Source organism: Papio anubis, chromosome 13 (assembly GCF_008728515.1).
Source record: "Papio anubis isolate 15944 chromosome 13, Panubis1.0, whole genome shotgun sequence".
Classification (NCBI taxonomy): Eukaryota; Metazoa; Chordata; class Mammalia; order Primates; family Cercopithecidae; genus Papio; species Papio anubis.
The window spans coordinates 8,757,973-8,774,230 of NC_044988.1; the positions used below are offsets into that span (position 1 = coordinate 8,757,973).

General features: G+C 43.8%; 1 protein-coding gene and 1 long non-coding RNA gene across 10 annotated transcripts in view; both read left to right on the forward strand.

Annotated features, from left to right (window-relative positions):
- LOC103878487 overlaps positions 1–16,225 on the forward strand; it is a 33,004-nt gene extending 16,779 nt beyond the window's left edge. Inside the window, exon 3 of the long non-coding RNA XR_638701.3 lies at positions 5,904–16,225. This is a non-coding gene — a long non-coding RNA (uncharacterized LOC103878487). The remainder of the gene's footprint in view (positions 1–5,903) is intronic.
- Positions 1–16,258, forward strand: part of SHC3 (SHC adaptor protein 3) — a 305,996-nt gene that overhangs the window by 217,059 nt on the left and 72,679 nt on the right. The gene's annotated exons all lie outside the window — the stretch shown is intronic.

Below are 16,258 nucleotides of genomic sequence, written 5' to 3' on the forward strand. Positions count from 1 at the left end.
TTTTAACCAGTGCGAATAATGCTTCCATGAACATGGTGTGCATATATGTGTTTGAGTCCCTGCTATCACTTATTATGGGTATGTACCCAGAAGTGGGGTTGCTGGATCATATGGCGATTATATGTTTAACGTTTTGAGGAACTGCCATGCCGTTTTCCACAGTAGCTGCACAATTTTATACTCCAACCAGTTCATATTTATCCACATTCTCGCCAACACTTGTTTTCTGTTTTTCGTTTGTTTGTTTGTTTGTTGTTGTTGTTGTTAGTGGCCATTCTGATGGGTGTGAGATGGTATCGCATCGTGGCTTTATCAGGAATGATCTTTTGCACTTGAATCATGTTTTGCTTTATATCCTGAAGTCTCTGGGCATGCAAGTTGACATCGGCTCCTGCCGATGTCAAGTGGTGGGTGTTTGCTCATGACTGTAATGCCAGGTGTCCCAAACTGACCTCGCCATCTTCCTTCCAGTATGCAGAAGCCCTCTCAGCTCTGCCTCCCTACTGTGTGACCTCAAACTGGCTACTTACCCTCTCTGGTCTTAGATTCCACTAATGAAAAGGAAATCATAATGATCCCTACAATATTAAAAGATTAACATGTGCAAAGTTGTAGAAAAGGGCCAGACACTTAGTAAACACTCTGTACATGTCAATTGTGGCTGTTATTACTTCTACAATCTTCCTACCTTTTTCATGTCATTGAGTTATCATCTTCAAATTGTATGTGCTCTTCTTTGAAATGCTTTTTGGGCCCCTGCCTTCCTTCCACCCCACCTTAGGCCTTCCCAGGCCTTGTCACTTCACCCAGTGGCTGATGCTCATATTCATCCCCTGAGAATGTGGCCAACTCTTCTTCCCTGACCAGGGCTTCCTGAAAACATGGCCAATTCCTGTTCTGAAATCACTTTCGACATATTTTTCCCTAGCTTCAGAAACTACAATGGCTCCTAATGACACAGCAAATTACATCCCAAGCCTGCTGCCTGGTGTTTTTGTTTTAATTTTGGGATTTAAATATGAATTTGTTGAGGTGTCATAGAGTGCACAAATCTATTTTTTTTTTTTTTTTTTTTTGAGATGGCGTCTTACTCTGTCCCCCAGGCTAGAGTGCAATGGTGCAATCTCGGCTCACTACAACCTCTGCTTCGCAGGTTCAAGCAATTCTCCTGCTTCAGCCTCCCAAGTAGCTGGGATTACAGGTGCCTGCCACCACATCCAGCTAACTTTTGTACTTTTAGTAGAGACAGGGTTTCACCATATTGGCCAGGCTGGTCTCAAACTCCTGACCTCAGGTGATCTACCCACCTTGGCCTCCCAAAGTGCTGAGATTACAGGCATGAGCTATCGTGCCCGACCAGTGCACGAATCTTAAGTGTGTTGTTTATTAGAATTTTATGTATGCATTCACTAAGTAATAGTCACCCAGATCAGAATATTCCAGACCAAAGAAAACCCCTGTTCCCCACTCCATCAGTAACACACCCCTCTCCCAAGCCCCTGTCCTTTCCTTTGAGTGCTTTTGTGTACCAGAAATGTGAACACTTTTTCACATCTATGTGCTGGCTGGTTTAATTTCCTTTCTTATGAATTATCTGTTCACATCACTTACCCATTTTTTTTATTGGAGTCTCTTTACTTTCTTATCAATTTGTGGGAGCTTTTTGCATATTTTATATGTGCTGGAAATATCTTGCCTTATCATTTTAAAGATGTTTATTAGACAGTAACTGAATTATTGATTCTTGATTACTTAATCCATGCAGTCAAGAACATTTCTTCCACTCCCAAAAATCTCTTGTGCCCTTTTTCAGTCAGTAGCATTTTCCAACACCTGCCCAAGGCAACCACCTTTCTAGCACTATTATTCTGCCTTTTCCATAATTTCCTATAAATGGAACCATTCTGTGCAATTCTATGCAATACAAATGGAATCATTCTGTACAAGGTTTTTTGTGTCTAGCTTCTTTCACTTAGCTTAAGGCTTTGAGGGCTACCTGTGTTGTGTGTTATTGCTGGTAGGAATGCAGAATGGTACAGGTGCTTACGAAAACAGGTGGACAGATTATTATAAGGTTAAAGATGAATCTACCATGCTATTCAGGAATAAAAATGTATGTCCATAGTATGTCCATGTTCATAGCAGCATTCTTTGTAATAGACTCAAACTACAGCCCAATTATCCATCAACTAGTGAACAGATAAACACATTTGATATGTGCATGCTACAAACACTACCCAGCAATAAAAAGGAATGAATTACAATGAACTACCGATGCATGCAACAACATGAACTAATTTTTTTTAATTAAAACAATAGATGCTTTTCATAATGAGCCAAACAGGATAAAGGTATAGAAAGAAAAGATAAAGATAATCAGTGTTAATAGCTTTCCAGAATTTTTGGTACACACACACATATACACACCCCTTCCTTCTTTTGTGGTAGAAATGGGAATCATACCATCTTCATCATTCCACAATCTACTTTTGCCTTGAATGGATCAGTAGATTGGGGTCTAAAACCTGACTTTTTTATAGTTGCAGATCGTGTGGCTATATGATAATATAGTCAACAATTCCCGGTTTTGCTTTGTTTTGCTAGGCAAAACAGTGCTGTGAGGGCCCTCGATGTCCCTCCACCCTTCTGTGCTGAACCACACTCCAACAGGTGGGCTGCTGCAGATGACTCCTGACATTCACATATCACATGCAATTTAGGAAAGTGACCTTTTCTCCACAACTTTGCAGCACTGAGTGCTAATAATGCTATCACTTTTTACTAGTCTTATCATCAAAACAATAGTTGCTATTGTTTTCCTTTGAGTGTTTTTGCATATCAGAAATGTGAACACTTTTTCACATCTCTATGCTGATTGGTTTCATTTTCTTTCTTATGAATTACCTGTTCACATCACTTACCCATTTTTTTTATTGGAGTCTCTTTACTTTCTTATCAATTTGAGGGAGGTTTTGCATATTTTGTATGTGCAGGAAATATCTTGCCATATCATTTTAAAAAGGTTTATTAGATAGTAGCCAAATTCATGAAGACAGAAAGTAGAATAGGGGTCTCCAGGGGCTGGCCAGATGAGGCAGTGGGGAGTTACGTGGAATTATTATTTAATGGGTACAGAGTTCAGTTGGAGAAGATGAAAAAGTTCTGGAAGCAGATAATGGTAATGGTTGCACAACAATGTGAAGGTACTTAATGCCACTGAACTGCACACTTAAAATGGTTAAAATGGTAAATTTTATATTAAAAATGTTTATTAGAGTGCATCCACCAGTCATTCTTTTATGGCTTGTAGTTCTCCTGTTTTGACAATCTGCTTCACTGTAGATCAAACTAATATTTTAATATTTTCATTTACTTTGCCTTTTATATATGGATTTTTAGTTTACCTGTAATAAGATAGCCTGGCCCAAATCTCCCCACTGTGTTGAAATGCCATTGGACTGTATTTTAAATTGCCACATACTTTGTTTCTAAACACTTAATTTCAGTCCACTGGTAACATTTGTTTTCTGCTGAGGCATTTGTTTGTGTGCCATTAACTTCTGGTTCTGATTTTGGTTGTGTTATAGTCATGATTTTCATCTGGCAGAACGTATTTCTCCTTGCTATTCTTCCTTGTTGTTTTAAAATTTTTCTTCACAATTTTTGAAATTTCTTATGCACTCTAACCTATTCTTCAGTGCAAAAAGATCTCAATTAGGTTGACAATTATAATTGAATTAAATTGCTAAATTAATTGGGGGAGAATTTACTTCGTAATAATGTTTCATCCTTATCTCTGGGAACATAGCATGAGTTTTCATGTATTCAGATCTTGCTTTATGTCTCTCAGTACAATGCTGTACTTTTCTTCACGCAGGCTGTATCTGACTTGTTATGCTATGTCTTGCACAGTTTTGTCCTAGATGTGCCTGGGGGATCCCCACCCTCCCCTCGTCATTTCCATTTCTATTAGAGGGAAAAGATTCTTCCTCATTTCGCTCTGCATCAGCAAACCCTCATATTCATTTCCTTATAGTTTTCACTCCTTAAATCTTTAGGAAGGTCATCTCACCCGGCATTCAGGATACCACCCATGTTGGTTTCTTGCCTGTTTTCTTGGGTTCCCTGTTGTGGGTCCTTCTGCAGGCCACTCACTTCCCTTTCTCTGTGGCGGCACCCTGGTGTACCCCTAATCCGCATGGGCTCAGTTGACCTCTCTCTTCATCATTTCTGTGTGCTCAGCTCACACTCTCCTCTCTGAAACCTCCTTAGCCTCCAAGGTCCTGTGCAGCCTCACCTCCTGGGGGAAGCCTCCCATACCCCCAAGTCCCCCAGAGTGACAGAAAAGTGACAGTTACCGATCACACTGACCTCAGCATTCTACTTAACAGAGCAGCCAGCCAAAATTACTGGGGTGGGGGTCAGCTTGCATTCAGGTGCAGAATTACTTCTCAACCATAACCTGACACTGGGAGGCCATGGTCTTGCCTTTCTCCAAAGCCGTTGCCACATCAGGTGGCATGATCTTTGACTGGATAATTTTTGTCATTTCTCTCCACCCCGTGCATCTAGTCTCATGTTCTTGTGTCACAGAGAGCCCAGTTCAAGAGCTTTGTGGTCTTGGCCAATGTCCCAGACTCTCTTTGCCTCTGGAGGAGAGAGAAATGGGTGGAGATAAAATTTTATATATAATATATGGGTGGAGATATATTTTATCTCCACCTTGGAGTAAGGGCAACGTCCACATCTCCTACTGTCATAGAAATCAAATAAGATGCTGTCTGCAGGGCCTCGCTGACCGTGATTTATCCATGCTGATGCACGGGGCTCCGTGTATTTGTTCGTGGGCCTGAGGATGTGCATGGATGATTTTTAAAAGCAGGGCAGATATGTTTAGTTTAGTGCTTTTCCTCAAGAGCGGGGGACCCTGCCCGGCAGACCTCTGGGTGATGTGCTCTGCCTCGCCTGAGCCGTGGCCCTTGGCTTCCTACTCCTCACTCCAAGAAGGGGCTGGCTGTGGTGTGACCTCCTGGGTCACCATGTGGACTGCTGAAGTCAAAGCAGTCAGGGGCTCCTGTGAGCTCTGACCCTTCCCCGTCCTCATGCCCCCAAGAAGACTTGGGACCTGGGAAAAAGTGGCTCTGAAGCCTGGAAGAACTCAATTCAGATTTTGACTCCACTAATATTGTGTGATTTTGGGAAGAGTTAAGAACCTCCTCTGAGTTTATTTCCTTTTATTTTGGTTTATTTTTCCCAAATGGGAAGGATCACTCCTTTGTCTATGGTATGGTGGTTCATTGTGTCAGGGGACATAAAACCCAGCAGCTGCTCCCTTGCCTAAGGGCAGTGCTGGCTTCTGGTGGTGTGTGAGCTTTAAGGTCTGGGGCTGGTTCTCAAAAAGCTGGATACTCTGCCCTAGGTCCCAGTTCCCTCCTGCCCCACCCCGCAAGGTTCTGTCTCCTAACTCCAAGATCAGCATTGCACGTGGCACCTCCAAGATACACTTCCTAGAAACTTTGTTCTGTCTCACTCAGGCCCTTTCTAAGGTTCTCTCTTGCTTTCTCTCCTCCTCCAATTCTATCAGTGGGGCTTCTTTTCACATGCACATGGAAATACACAAATATTGATAGAAAGAGGTCAGAGATAAGGACTAAGATGGGACAGACAGCTTCTGGTGCACCTTCCAGTAGAACTGCTCTGGAATGGACAGGCTCTGTCCAGTGATCAGAAAGGGGAAATGCCTCTTGGAGGCAAATTCTGCCACAGAACAGTGCCACTGAGTCGATAGCACCGTCTAAATAAATACTCGTGGAAAGTGCACCTCCCGCAGGAAGCTTTGCAGATGAGGAACACCATTCACAGTTCGTGAAGAATAAACCAGCATCTTCTCTCTTGCCTTGCAGGTGTGGTCTCACCCAGAATGGTTCCTGCTGCTTCTGCGGTGCCCAGGCTTTTCTCACGGCCTCTGCTGGGTCCTCCCCTGGGTGCTGTGGATGCATCCTGCCTGCTGGAATTTCTGTGCTCTCTGTTCCCATCCCTTTGCTATGACGATGATGCTATGCCTCTCCCCTCTACCCTCCTCTGTCTGCTGTCCGTGCAGGCCCCTCTCCCTCTGGTTGTCCCATCAGCATTTCTCCATAGCTCGTTGTTCCTCCTTCCTCTTTTCTGATGGCCTTTCTACTGATTGCATTGTACCTCCTTCCCTGATATTAAAGATATTTTTAAAAACAACAGACCCATTATGTCCATGGAGTTTTTATTTCTATAAGCTTTATGTTGATTTCTCGTATTCTGTGTTTTTCATCTTCTTGACAAAAACAGTCAAACTCTGTAAAACATTTAAAGAGGTTTTTTCCTGAGCCAAATATAAGTGACCAAGGCCAGAGACACAGTTTCCAGAGGTCCTGAGAATATGTGTTCAAGGTCATTGGGTTATAGCTTGATTTTATACATTTTAGGGGAACAGAAGTTACAGGCAAACATCAATCAATACAAGTAAGGTGTACATTGGTTCAGTCCAGAAAGGCAGGACAACTTGAAGCTTCTAGACCATAGGTGGCTTCAAAGATTTTCCTGATTGGCAATTGGTTGAAAGAGTTCTTATCTAAAGACCTGGAGTCAATTGAAAGGAGTGTCTGGGTTAAGATAAGGGGTTGTGGAAACCAAGGTTCTTAGTATGTAGATGAAGCCTCCAGGTAGCAGGCTTCAGAGAAAATGGATGATAAAAGTCTCTTATCCAACTCTAAAAGGTGCCAGAATCGTAATTAAATCTCTCCTGGGTCAGGAAAAGACCGGGAAAGGGAAGAGGATTTTCTACAGAGTGTAGATTTTCCCTACAAGAGACAGCTTTGCAGGGCCATTTCAAAATATGTCATAGAAATGTAATTTGAGGTAAAATACATTGATTTCCTTCAGGGCCTGCTATCTGTCATGTTGGTATTTTATTGCTACAAAGAGTCTGATCTATCAATCTTAAGGTCTCTGTTCTCATCTTAATAGTGGTCTGCTGTGCCTGAATTCTAAGGGAGGAGTGTATAAAGAAGCATGTCTGACCCCCCTTCCCATCAGGACTTGAACTAGTTTTTCAGGTTTACTTTGGAATACTCTTGACTAAGAGGAAAGGTCAATTCAGTTGGTTGGTGGACTTAGAATTTTATTTTTGGTTTACATTGTCTAGAATTAGTATATAATAATAATATTTTATCATTGCCTTACAAATGCCTAAAATAAAATGTCAACAAGGGAGGAACTTTTTGAATGAGCAAAGTGGACCACCACAAGAAGCAGGCATGTGGGATCCCCGGCCCTCCCTCCCACATTGATTGCCTGAGCTCTGTGATGGACCTGGTCCCCCTACAGGCACCGCAAGAGCAGGGGGAGGAGCTCCTTAAAAGGGCCTCCAAGCTGCAGGGAGGCCATCTGACATCACACTTCTGTTTTCCTCTAAGCACTGCTTGGTGAGGGGAGGGGAAAGTTCTGATTTGTTCTGATTTGCTCTGGTTAGTCTCACAGAGTATATTAGTTCCTCCCAATGTAGGGGCCAGTGCTGGAGAAATTATGCTATGGTAAGGTGGTCTTCACCCTAGGAATCAGAGAAACATGTTAGGCTCCTTGGATGAAAGAACTTCTGGTATTTGCTGATTGACGACATTTACTATTATGTGTTTGACTTTGTTGCCATCAGTTTCCTTGATTGGAAAATAGGAAAATTAGTTTTCATTCCAGTTTTCCTGTGGACTTCCTGAGGGTTTGTACCTCATAGCCAAGAACATCTGGAGCCCCTTGATGCACACATACGTGTCATGTGGGTGGATGGGTGTGTGCATGTATGGTGGAACCCATGGTGGTAAGGAGGATGCGCAATCACCCCATGGGCCACGTATGTGTATGTGTATATATTTATTGTGTATATGTGTATATATTTCTTGTGTATATATTTATTTGCATATAAAATTATCTTAGGATCAATGCATGTGCCCCCAACAACCGAAAGATAACATGCACAAGCAGCTTTGATATGGATACTATGTACTGTGAAATATGTTTTGTCTTTGTCCTGTTTGCTGGCATGCAACTAAAAGATTCTGACATCTTTGGAATCTTCAGAGTAATGTGTCTTTTTGTATGCTAATGAGGTGGCTGGGGGCTTGTCACAGGAAAAATCAAGGCAGGGTTAGAGGATTGGGACTTCCAGCCCCATCCCCAATCTCTGGAGAGGGGAGAAGGGCTGAAGACTAAGTGATCACCAATGGTTAATGATTTAATGAATCATGCCAATATGATCAAAGCCTCTATAAAAACCCAATAAGACTGGATTCAGTGAGCTGTCAGACAGCTGAACATGCAGAGGATCCTCTCCAGGGTGTCACATCCTGGGAGGGCATGGAAGCTCCACTCTCCTTCCTCCATACTTCATCCTATGCATCTCTTCATCTGCATCCTTTGAATAAACCAGTAAATGTGTTTCTCTGAGTTCTGTGAGCCATTCTAACAAATTAATTGAACCCAAGCTGGGGGTGGTGGGAACCCTGATTTGTAGCCAGTCAGTCAGAAGGAGAGGTAAAATAAACTGAGACTTTGTTTTACCCCAGTAGGATTGAGATTGGCATTGGAAGTGGGGCACAGTCCTGGGGACACTGAGCCCTCAGCCTGGGGATCTGAATTGGAGGACACCCAGCTGGCATCTGCTGTAGAACTGATGGCTTGTTCAAGCAGTGATGTGACAGCAAAGGAAAATAGTTTTGTTTCTTCCGTGGAGATATTGTTGATGGTAACATGAATGGTTAATTTGCATGTGCCCCATGCCAGGCTCTGTTAATGCTAAGTTTTATAGATTCATAGATATGTCATTTAACCCTCACAGAAAGCCCCCAGTGCAGGTTTGATTGTTAATCATTTATACAGATCCAAGGCTGTATGGAAGCCCTTGCTGTAAATCTGGAAATGTGATATCCCGAGGGTTTTATTGAGGAAGGAACTTGTGTGGTTGCTCACTGGGCAGTCCTCGCCAGGTTGATGAGGAGGCGTTTGGAAAACATTTCTACAACTCTAATGCCTTGAGGGTTGATGAGCCCTGTGTCCTTATTTTGGAGAGCCAATATGTGTCTTTGGGAGGTGGGTTCAGTGTTACCTTCTGCAGGTTTGTGCCCCAGGAAAGCCTTGTATGAAGCTGAATTAAACAGAAACTGGATGGAAACCATTAGGTCCCCGAGTGGAACAATTATGGACATGTCTGCGTGGATCAGGACTGCCCATGAGGGCTACATTCGGAATCCTGTTGTGTCAGCCTATTTTTAGTGGCCTCTGAGACCTGTGTCTGTCCACCTGCAGAATCCTAAGGAAAAAGACGTTATTGGGAAGATTTTATTGGCACATTTCTTCACTGCCTCAGGGATCTGGCATGGGGAACTGCGAGAGCATGGGAGACAGACTGGCCTCTCCATCTTAGAGCCATCTGACTGCCTTGGCTGAGGAAAGCACCTGAAATGATTTAGCTGCCATTTTACAAGGAAGAGTGAAAAGAAGGCTGAGGGAAGAGACCAGGGATTCAGCCCAGGTTTACGTGGTTCAGTCAAGACTGGTGCAAAAGGGAGACGCCGTGATGGAGACTTGCCCTGAACTTCATGGGATGCACACAGAATGCCTTCAGAGCACTTAGAACAAGTCCCAGCCTGGTGTCAGGCCCCACAGTGGTCCCCTTTGGGGCCAAGATTGCTCACTTCACCTGTATTCATGCTTTACGACTAAGGAAGCAGATTTCAGTGGAACTGAGATCTTTAAAACCTGTGGCATTTGATCTCACAAAATGCATCTTTCCCAAAAGATAAGTAATTCCTAAAAACTGGCAGTGAAGACAGGTGTGTACAGGGTTTCCATGGGTCTCTGGATCCCACACTGTGTTGGGCAGCCCCGTTCAGCCCAGTCCAGCTGCTCAAGGGTCCAGCACCTTGGTGGTCCAGCTTCTCAGTGGCTCGTCTGAGGGACATGGCACCATCTCCCTCAGGGTGCAGCACAGATTGGAGGTTCCTTCCTCATTGCCTGAGAACTTGGCTCATATACGAAATTGTGGGAAAACTGAGTGTGGATTTCTCCCCTTGATTGGCATATCAGCATCAGGAAGCAGTCAATTTGAGAGCAGAAGGCTTGTTCTAACCCAACTGTTAGAATTCTAAAGGAGAAAACAAACTCAATGAAAGTTTTATAAGAATAAAGTAAGTCTCTGATCTGTCCAGTGAAGATGCCTGTGACATGACTTGTGACCTCAAGTGAACTTTATTAATTAGTTACTTAAACCATAGAAGGAAAATTAGCCTCAATTTTGTCTCTGTTGGGCTTTACTTTTTTGGTTAATACATTCTTAGTAATCCCAAGAGCTTATCTTTCACTATGTGAGATCTCTTTCAGCATGGTTTAGGAATCTCTTTCCTAGTTTCATTATTTCGGCTTTTATGTGAATATATAGGATACTCTTTTTGGCATCTGTTTAATAATTACCAACCAGTATTTATTTACACCTATGTATATATTTAAACACCTTTTTGGAGTAAACCAAAGGCTGAGGCACAAAATGAGGTCTCAGGAGAATGCTGGGATTATAATGGCACCGGTGAACTGCTAAGGTGTAAGGGAAGTCAATTTCTCCAACGGTGTGCAGATTCTGAAATCCATGGTTCTTTCGTTATGTCTGCAACATACAAGATTGAAGTAATTTCAACACATCTTGGTCAAATGACTTTAAAAAATCAAGTTTATGGTATTTTTGATGCCTATTATTTCTGACTCTCAGTTTCTCTGAATGGTTTGGTTATGGCTAGACGCTTAGCGTGCAGGAACTGGGAAATTAATCTGCTTGGCTGTGGATGAAACTGGGAAGAAACCATTGGTTCTGTGTCCCTCTGCCCTTGAACTCTCACTCCTGGTGCCTGGGCTCCTACGTGCCCTCGACCTGGCCTGGCAGCCTCCCAGCTCTGTCCCCGCTGCAAATCCAGCTCTCAGACATAGTCTACCTGGTGTCAATAGCTTCAGGATGGAGAAAATGACCCTCCCGAAAAAGAGAGCGTCTGTTCCCAAGATGAAAGAGTGAATCATCTGTGGGCCCGCCCTCAGCATCAGTCTCCGTAATGAAGCAGGTCTGTGGGCTTCTTCTCCAAATGGTCTTCTTTTCATTTTCACTCTCAAAATCCCAGTCTGGCCATCACAACATCAGTAACTTCCCAGCTAATCTCCCTGCCTGCAGCTTCTCAGCCCTTTCTGCCTGTCTGCACACTGCGGCTATTTCTGTCATATCAGGGTCTTCTAAAAAGGCGTTGGTTGTTTCCCGCTCCTTGGCATATCCTGAAATGCCTCTAAGACCTGAATCAGAAACCTCCATGACTCTGCCTGTCTCCCAGGATTCTGCACACCTGGCCCCAGCCAGCTGGCGCTCCTGCACGTCCACTGTCCTGCTGTGCTCCTTCCTGGTCTGGTTTGTGTTTTTATAGAATCTTCCTCCACTGCCTCTTTCAGCACCTGCTTCTTTGGCATTGAGCCTTATTTGCTGACCAGGTAACTGACCTCTTGCTACTCTGAAAGGTAGAATCGCACATTCCAGTCCTTCATAGCACATGTGTGACTGTGTTATCCTGTCTCCTCCACTACTATGAAGGCTTCTAGGGAGCGCAGCCTGGCTCACCTTCCCCATGGAGGCAGGACTGTGATAGGTTTGGTGTGTGGCTGGTAAGGGTGGGGTGAGAGCTGCCGGGTGGACCACAGTGCTGTTTTCTGCCCTGGGAAGACAGGAGAGAAATATTTTTGATGGGGAAAATTAAGGCTGGGTTTGAAAACATCAAGTTTGTGATGATTTTAAGACACTGAAGCGGAGCTAGCAATTGGGTGTGGTATCTATCTGTAAAATTCTGGTACTCGGAGATGAGTGGCCAGTGGGGAAGGTGGGTGAGCTCAGAGTCCAGAGACCCTGAGGCTCCTTCACACAGGAGGGCGGGAGGCAACTGCAGGGTAAAATGGGACTCTGGTTAAGTTTGCCTGGAGTCCATGGGGCATAGGTTGACTCCAACAGTTCAAGGGAGGGCTGGCCCTCCTACAAAGGGCTTGGAAAGAGGAGTGATAATCTATTTTGCTGTACTTTGCCCAACCCTCACCCCAAAGTTATATAGCGAAAAGAGCAAGTCCTTAGTGCCCTGTCAGTCCTCCCATGGAGGAGGGGCAATGGTTCTTCTGGCTTCAGAGTCAATGAGGGGCTTAGGAGATGACCAAGACTTTGACACGTGTCACCAGGGCCTGGGTGGCCCCATGGACTGGTGTCTGACTCACACAGAGAAGCATGCAGCAGGAGTGGCTGTGTTTGAGGAGAAACTGCCCTCCTGCTATAGCCCGGCAAAGGTGCTGGTTCCAGAGACGGGTACCCATGTGGCCCAGTCGGCTTTCTGCTGATGACAGGAGCAATGTCACCAGCAAGCTGGAGCTCCCCACTGGTGTGGATGCTAGGAGGGAGTGGGTATGTGGGGTGAAGATCAGACACTGTCCATCTCACCCATGGGCACCTCCCTGCTCCTGGGGAGGAGTCTTCAAATAAAAAAAGGAAAGTGTCCCTGAGAGGAGAGGGGTTGTGTGGAGCCCTAGAGGGGAGGTGCTCGCCATGGCTTAGAGGCTGGAGATTTAGTCTCAAAGGAGACAAGTAACTTACACAGGGCATGGGGGCGGGAGGACATCCAGGAGCACCAAGGGGGTTGCCTGTTTCCCTGCAAGGTACTACCAGCCTGGCCAGAGGGCTCAGCACTGGGGCTGTCAGTGTCACCTCTCCATCCCTGACCTCTCTGTATCCACCCCCTGCAGTCATCCCTACCTCACCAAGGGGTCAGGAGCTGCAGCTGGAAGGTTAGGAGGCCTTTTCTTACGTGGTCACCTGGAGGTTCCCTAGGTAGGCCCTAGGGAGGGAGGAAGAGAGGTTTAAATGAAGGTCAGGGTTTTTACTGTTCTGCTGGGCCTGGACATGTTTATTACTAAAAATAGATAAATGGGGTTACACGTAAGTGATGGAAGACTTTTTCTTGTGTGGAGGCGAGTGGATTAGATTCAAGGCTCCGTCCAGCCCAGCAAGGAGCAGGGCCCACTGAGTGCACTGAATTAGAAAGGACTAAGGGAGTGGGATAGTCTTATTGTACCAGCACACACTCACTCAGGGTCCTGGTCACACAGTGGCCAGAAGAGGAGATGAGCAGGGGGAGGTTTAGAGGCTGGAACTTTAGAGTTTCAGGGTTCTTAGAGGAGGCAAGAAACTCACACAAGGTATGGAGGTGGGAGGATATTACAGAGCACTGAGAAGGGTGCCTGCTTCCCTGCAAAGGACTGTAAAGCTTCAATCTTTGGCTATGAAAATAGAATTTCAGTGCAGGCTTTAATCTACATTCTGGTTATGATTAAAGTTGAGTATATTTTTGTGTTTTTCGGAGCCATGCATATTGCCTTTCCTGAGAACTCTTTATCCATATCCTTTGCTCTGCCCTCTATTGGGCTTTTGATAGTGTCCTTGCTGACTTTTATTAAGACAATTACTTTGTTGACTGTGAAATGTAACATATTTTCTTGTCCATAATTTTTTTTACACTATTGAGTGTGTCAATATTTTTCTTTTATGGCTTCTGGATTTTGTAACATCTGTCCACTAAAAGATAATTTTAAAATATTCTTCCCAGTTTTCTTTTACTACTATCATCGTTTCATTACAAATGAATTCAATTTGTGACCCAGCTATAATTTATTTGCATATAAGGCAAGAGATAGGAGCCCAACATAATTTTTTTCTGGGTAGCTGTCCACTCACTGAAATGCTGCTTCTTGGGTAACTCTTTCTCTGCTGATGTGCATTGATCCATGCCAGTCACATAGACCATTCTTTGTGGGGCCTTGGGATGGGCTGTAGTGAGATGGATGAGGAGGGAGAAAGATGCTACTACATGATTTCAAAGAGTCCAGTTCTGAAGGGAAGATGGTGAAATCATGACGACAATGAGGTTTCACATCTGGCGGTTGGGCTGGCTTCCGAGACTTTCAGATGACCACGGAGGTTGCCAAATGTCCCATTTTCATATTAGCCGAGTTCTGAGGTCATTATTTGGCTCGCAGAAACAAGGTCATACTGAACAGAATGTTAAGAAGCAATCCCTATGATTAAAAACAGGGCAAAATTGGTACCTGAGACTCAAATGGGGATTAAGTGGAATTACATAAAGCTAAATAGTGATTGCTAAACGAACAAATTGAAACAGTACTGCTTACCAAAATGTACTGCACTTAAACAGTGAGAAGGGGAATTGAGAATAGTTACATTTAAAATTAGATTTTGGAGTTAAAGTAACTCATTCCAGGCATCTAAATATTGCAGTTATTAATAGTTATGCTGCATTTCTATTTCAAACAGAAATAGATACCATCAGCGTGGTTGAAATGAGAATTCACACACGCGTGTTATCATATGAGCATTAGAAAGGAATTTATGCCAGTGATGAAAAGAGAACATTTTTCTAAAAAGCAGTTTCATTTGAAAACTCCTTTGGGGATTCTAAAGGCTCACAAGTGGGATCCTTAGGATTTTCCCTGAGGACACGAGCTCTGAGAAATGTTTGGAACTTCTTCTATCTGCAAATGTGCGCTGAGACCTGTGCACTCCGTTCTGTGTGAAAAGGTATTGGAAAGAAATGTTAACTATTTTCAGAGCTTTGTAATTCCTTCTAACTGGTGATGAATAGTTTCTACCTCACATCCCCCAAAGTAGCACAGAAGCAGCAGAGTCCTGTTGCAAGCTCCAGGGGCTGACTAAATGAGACATTTGGAACCTTGTGTCTTTTTGGATAACTGTCCTTGGAGTCTGATTTTTTTCTTTTAGACTCCATGTCGGTGGATGGTAAAATAAATACGGTGCTTATTAGGAATATTTATGGAGTGATTAAAGGGAGACACTTCCCCATATAATATCTTTCTACTCTGCTGGAACCATCAGAGGTTTAGCTGCCTTGCTCAACTAAGTATGTCTCTTTAATGTAAGAAATACAACGCAGAGATTCACTGAACTAGTTTTCTAAGAATTCAACAGATAAAATATACATAATAGGTTTATATAGGTCTGTAAAGAGACAATTTGACCTTCTTTAATAAGAAATTAGCTTTTAGAAAGTACTTTAGATGATACGTGATTGGTCACTTTGATAGAACCACAGTTAGAATATTATTATAAAATGAATAGAAGTAAGCATAAACATCAAAAACATTTGTTTCTTGCTTCACTTTTTCCATGTCATGATGATTCATTGCCTACGGTTTTCCTGGCATCTGAGTTTTAGGAAAAATGTTTCCTTCCCTGCTCTCTACAATGAATTGAGTGGCAAATGGGAAGCTTGTCCTAACAGTCAGTCACCTAACTGATATGGACATATTTCTGTGCAAAGCACTGTGTCGTTATGGTGATTATTTTTCGTCCACATGGTAGAAATTAATTTGAAGAAGTATTGAACCTAGAAAGTTTATAGAATGTTTCTGAGGACCTGTTATCTTCTGTCATTCACCGTGTCTCCAAGTCCCTGTGATTTTTTCTATGTACTAGTATTTTCCCTTCCATGTGTGAGTGGGAAGGGTCACCAGCTCTTTTCTGGACCCCTGACTTGGAGCCACCTTTGCCCACCTCCCAGGCATTTCTCACTTAGGCTGGGTCATGAGATTGCGCTGTGTTTCCTCTCCAGCATCCCCTTCCTGCCACCCTAGCCCTCAGCTGCGACAATCCTGTCTTGCTTCCTCTCCCTCTGGGACCCTCCTGCCCCCATGCAGAACCGTGTGTTGGACTCATGCCCCCTAGCCACTCAGTACCAGGGCACTCTGCCTCCTCCACCAGGACCATGCCTGCACGTCCCAGCAGCCTCACCAGTGCTGTTCCATGGAACTGCCCTGCACATCACCTCACTGCTGGCTCCTTTATACACCCTGCAGTTCCTCTTCTCCTTCCAACCCCTCTTGATTTTGTGAGATTCACTAACCACAGAAACTGTGAATAAAACTCAGATGACCACGTTTCTTTTAATTACATTCTAACTCACTTAAGAAGGATCTTGATCAACCGAGGTGGTTGATTAGGTTTGGGCCTGATGTCCTGACCAAAGTCATGGAGACCAACAGCATCACGGTGTCGGGAAGAGTGTGTTTTAGGGTGCTGACTTACAAAAATAGAATCTTAGCAAAATGTAAAAAAAAAAAAAAGTGTAGCATTGACACA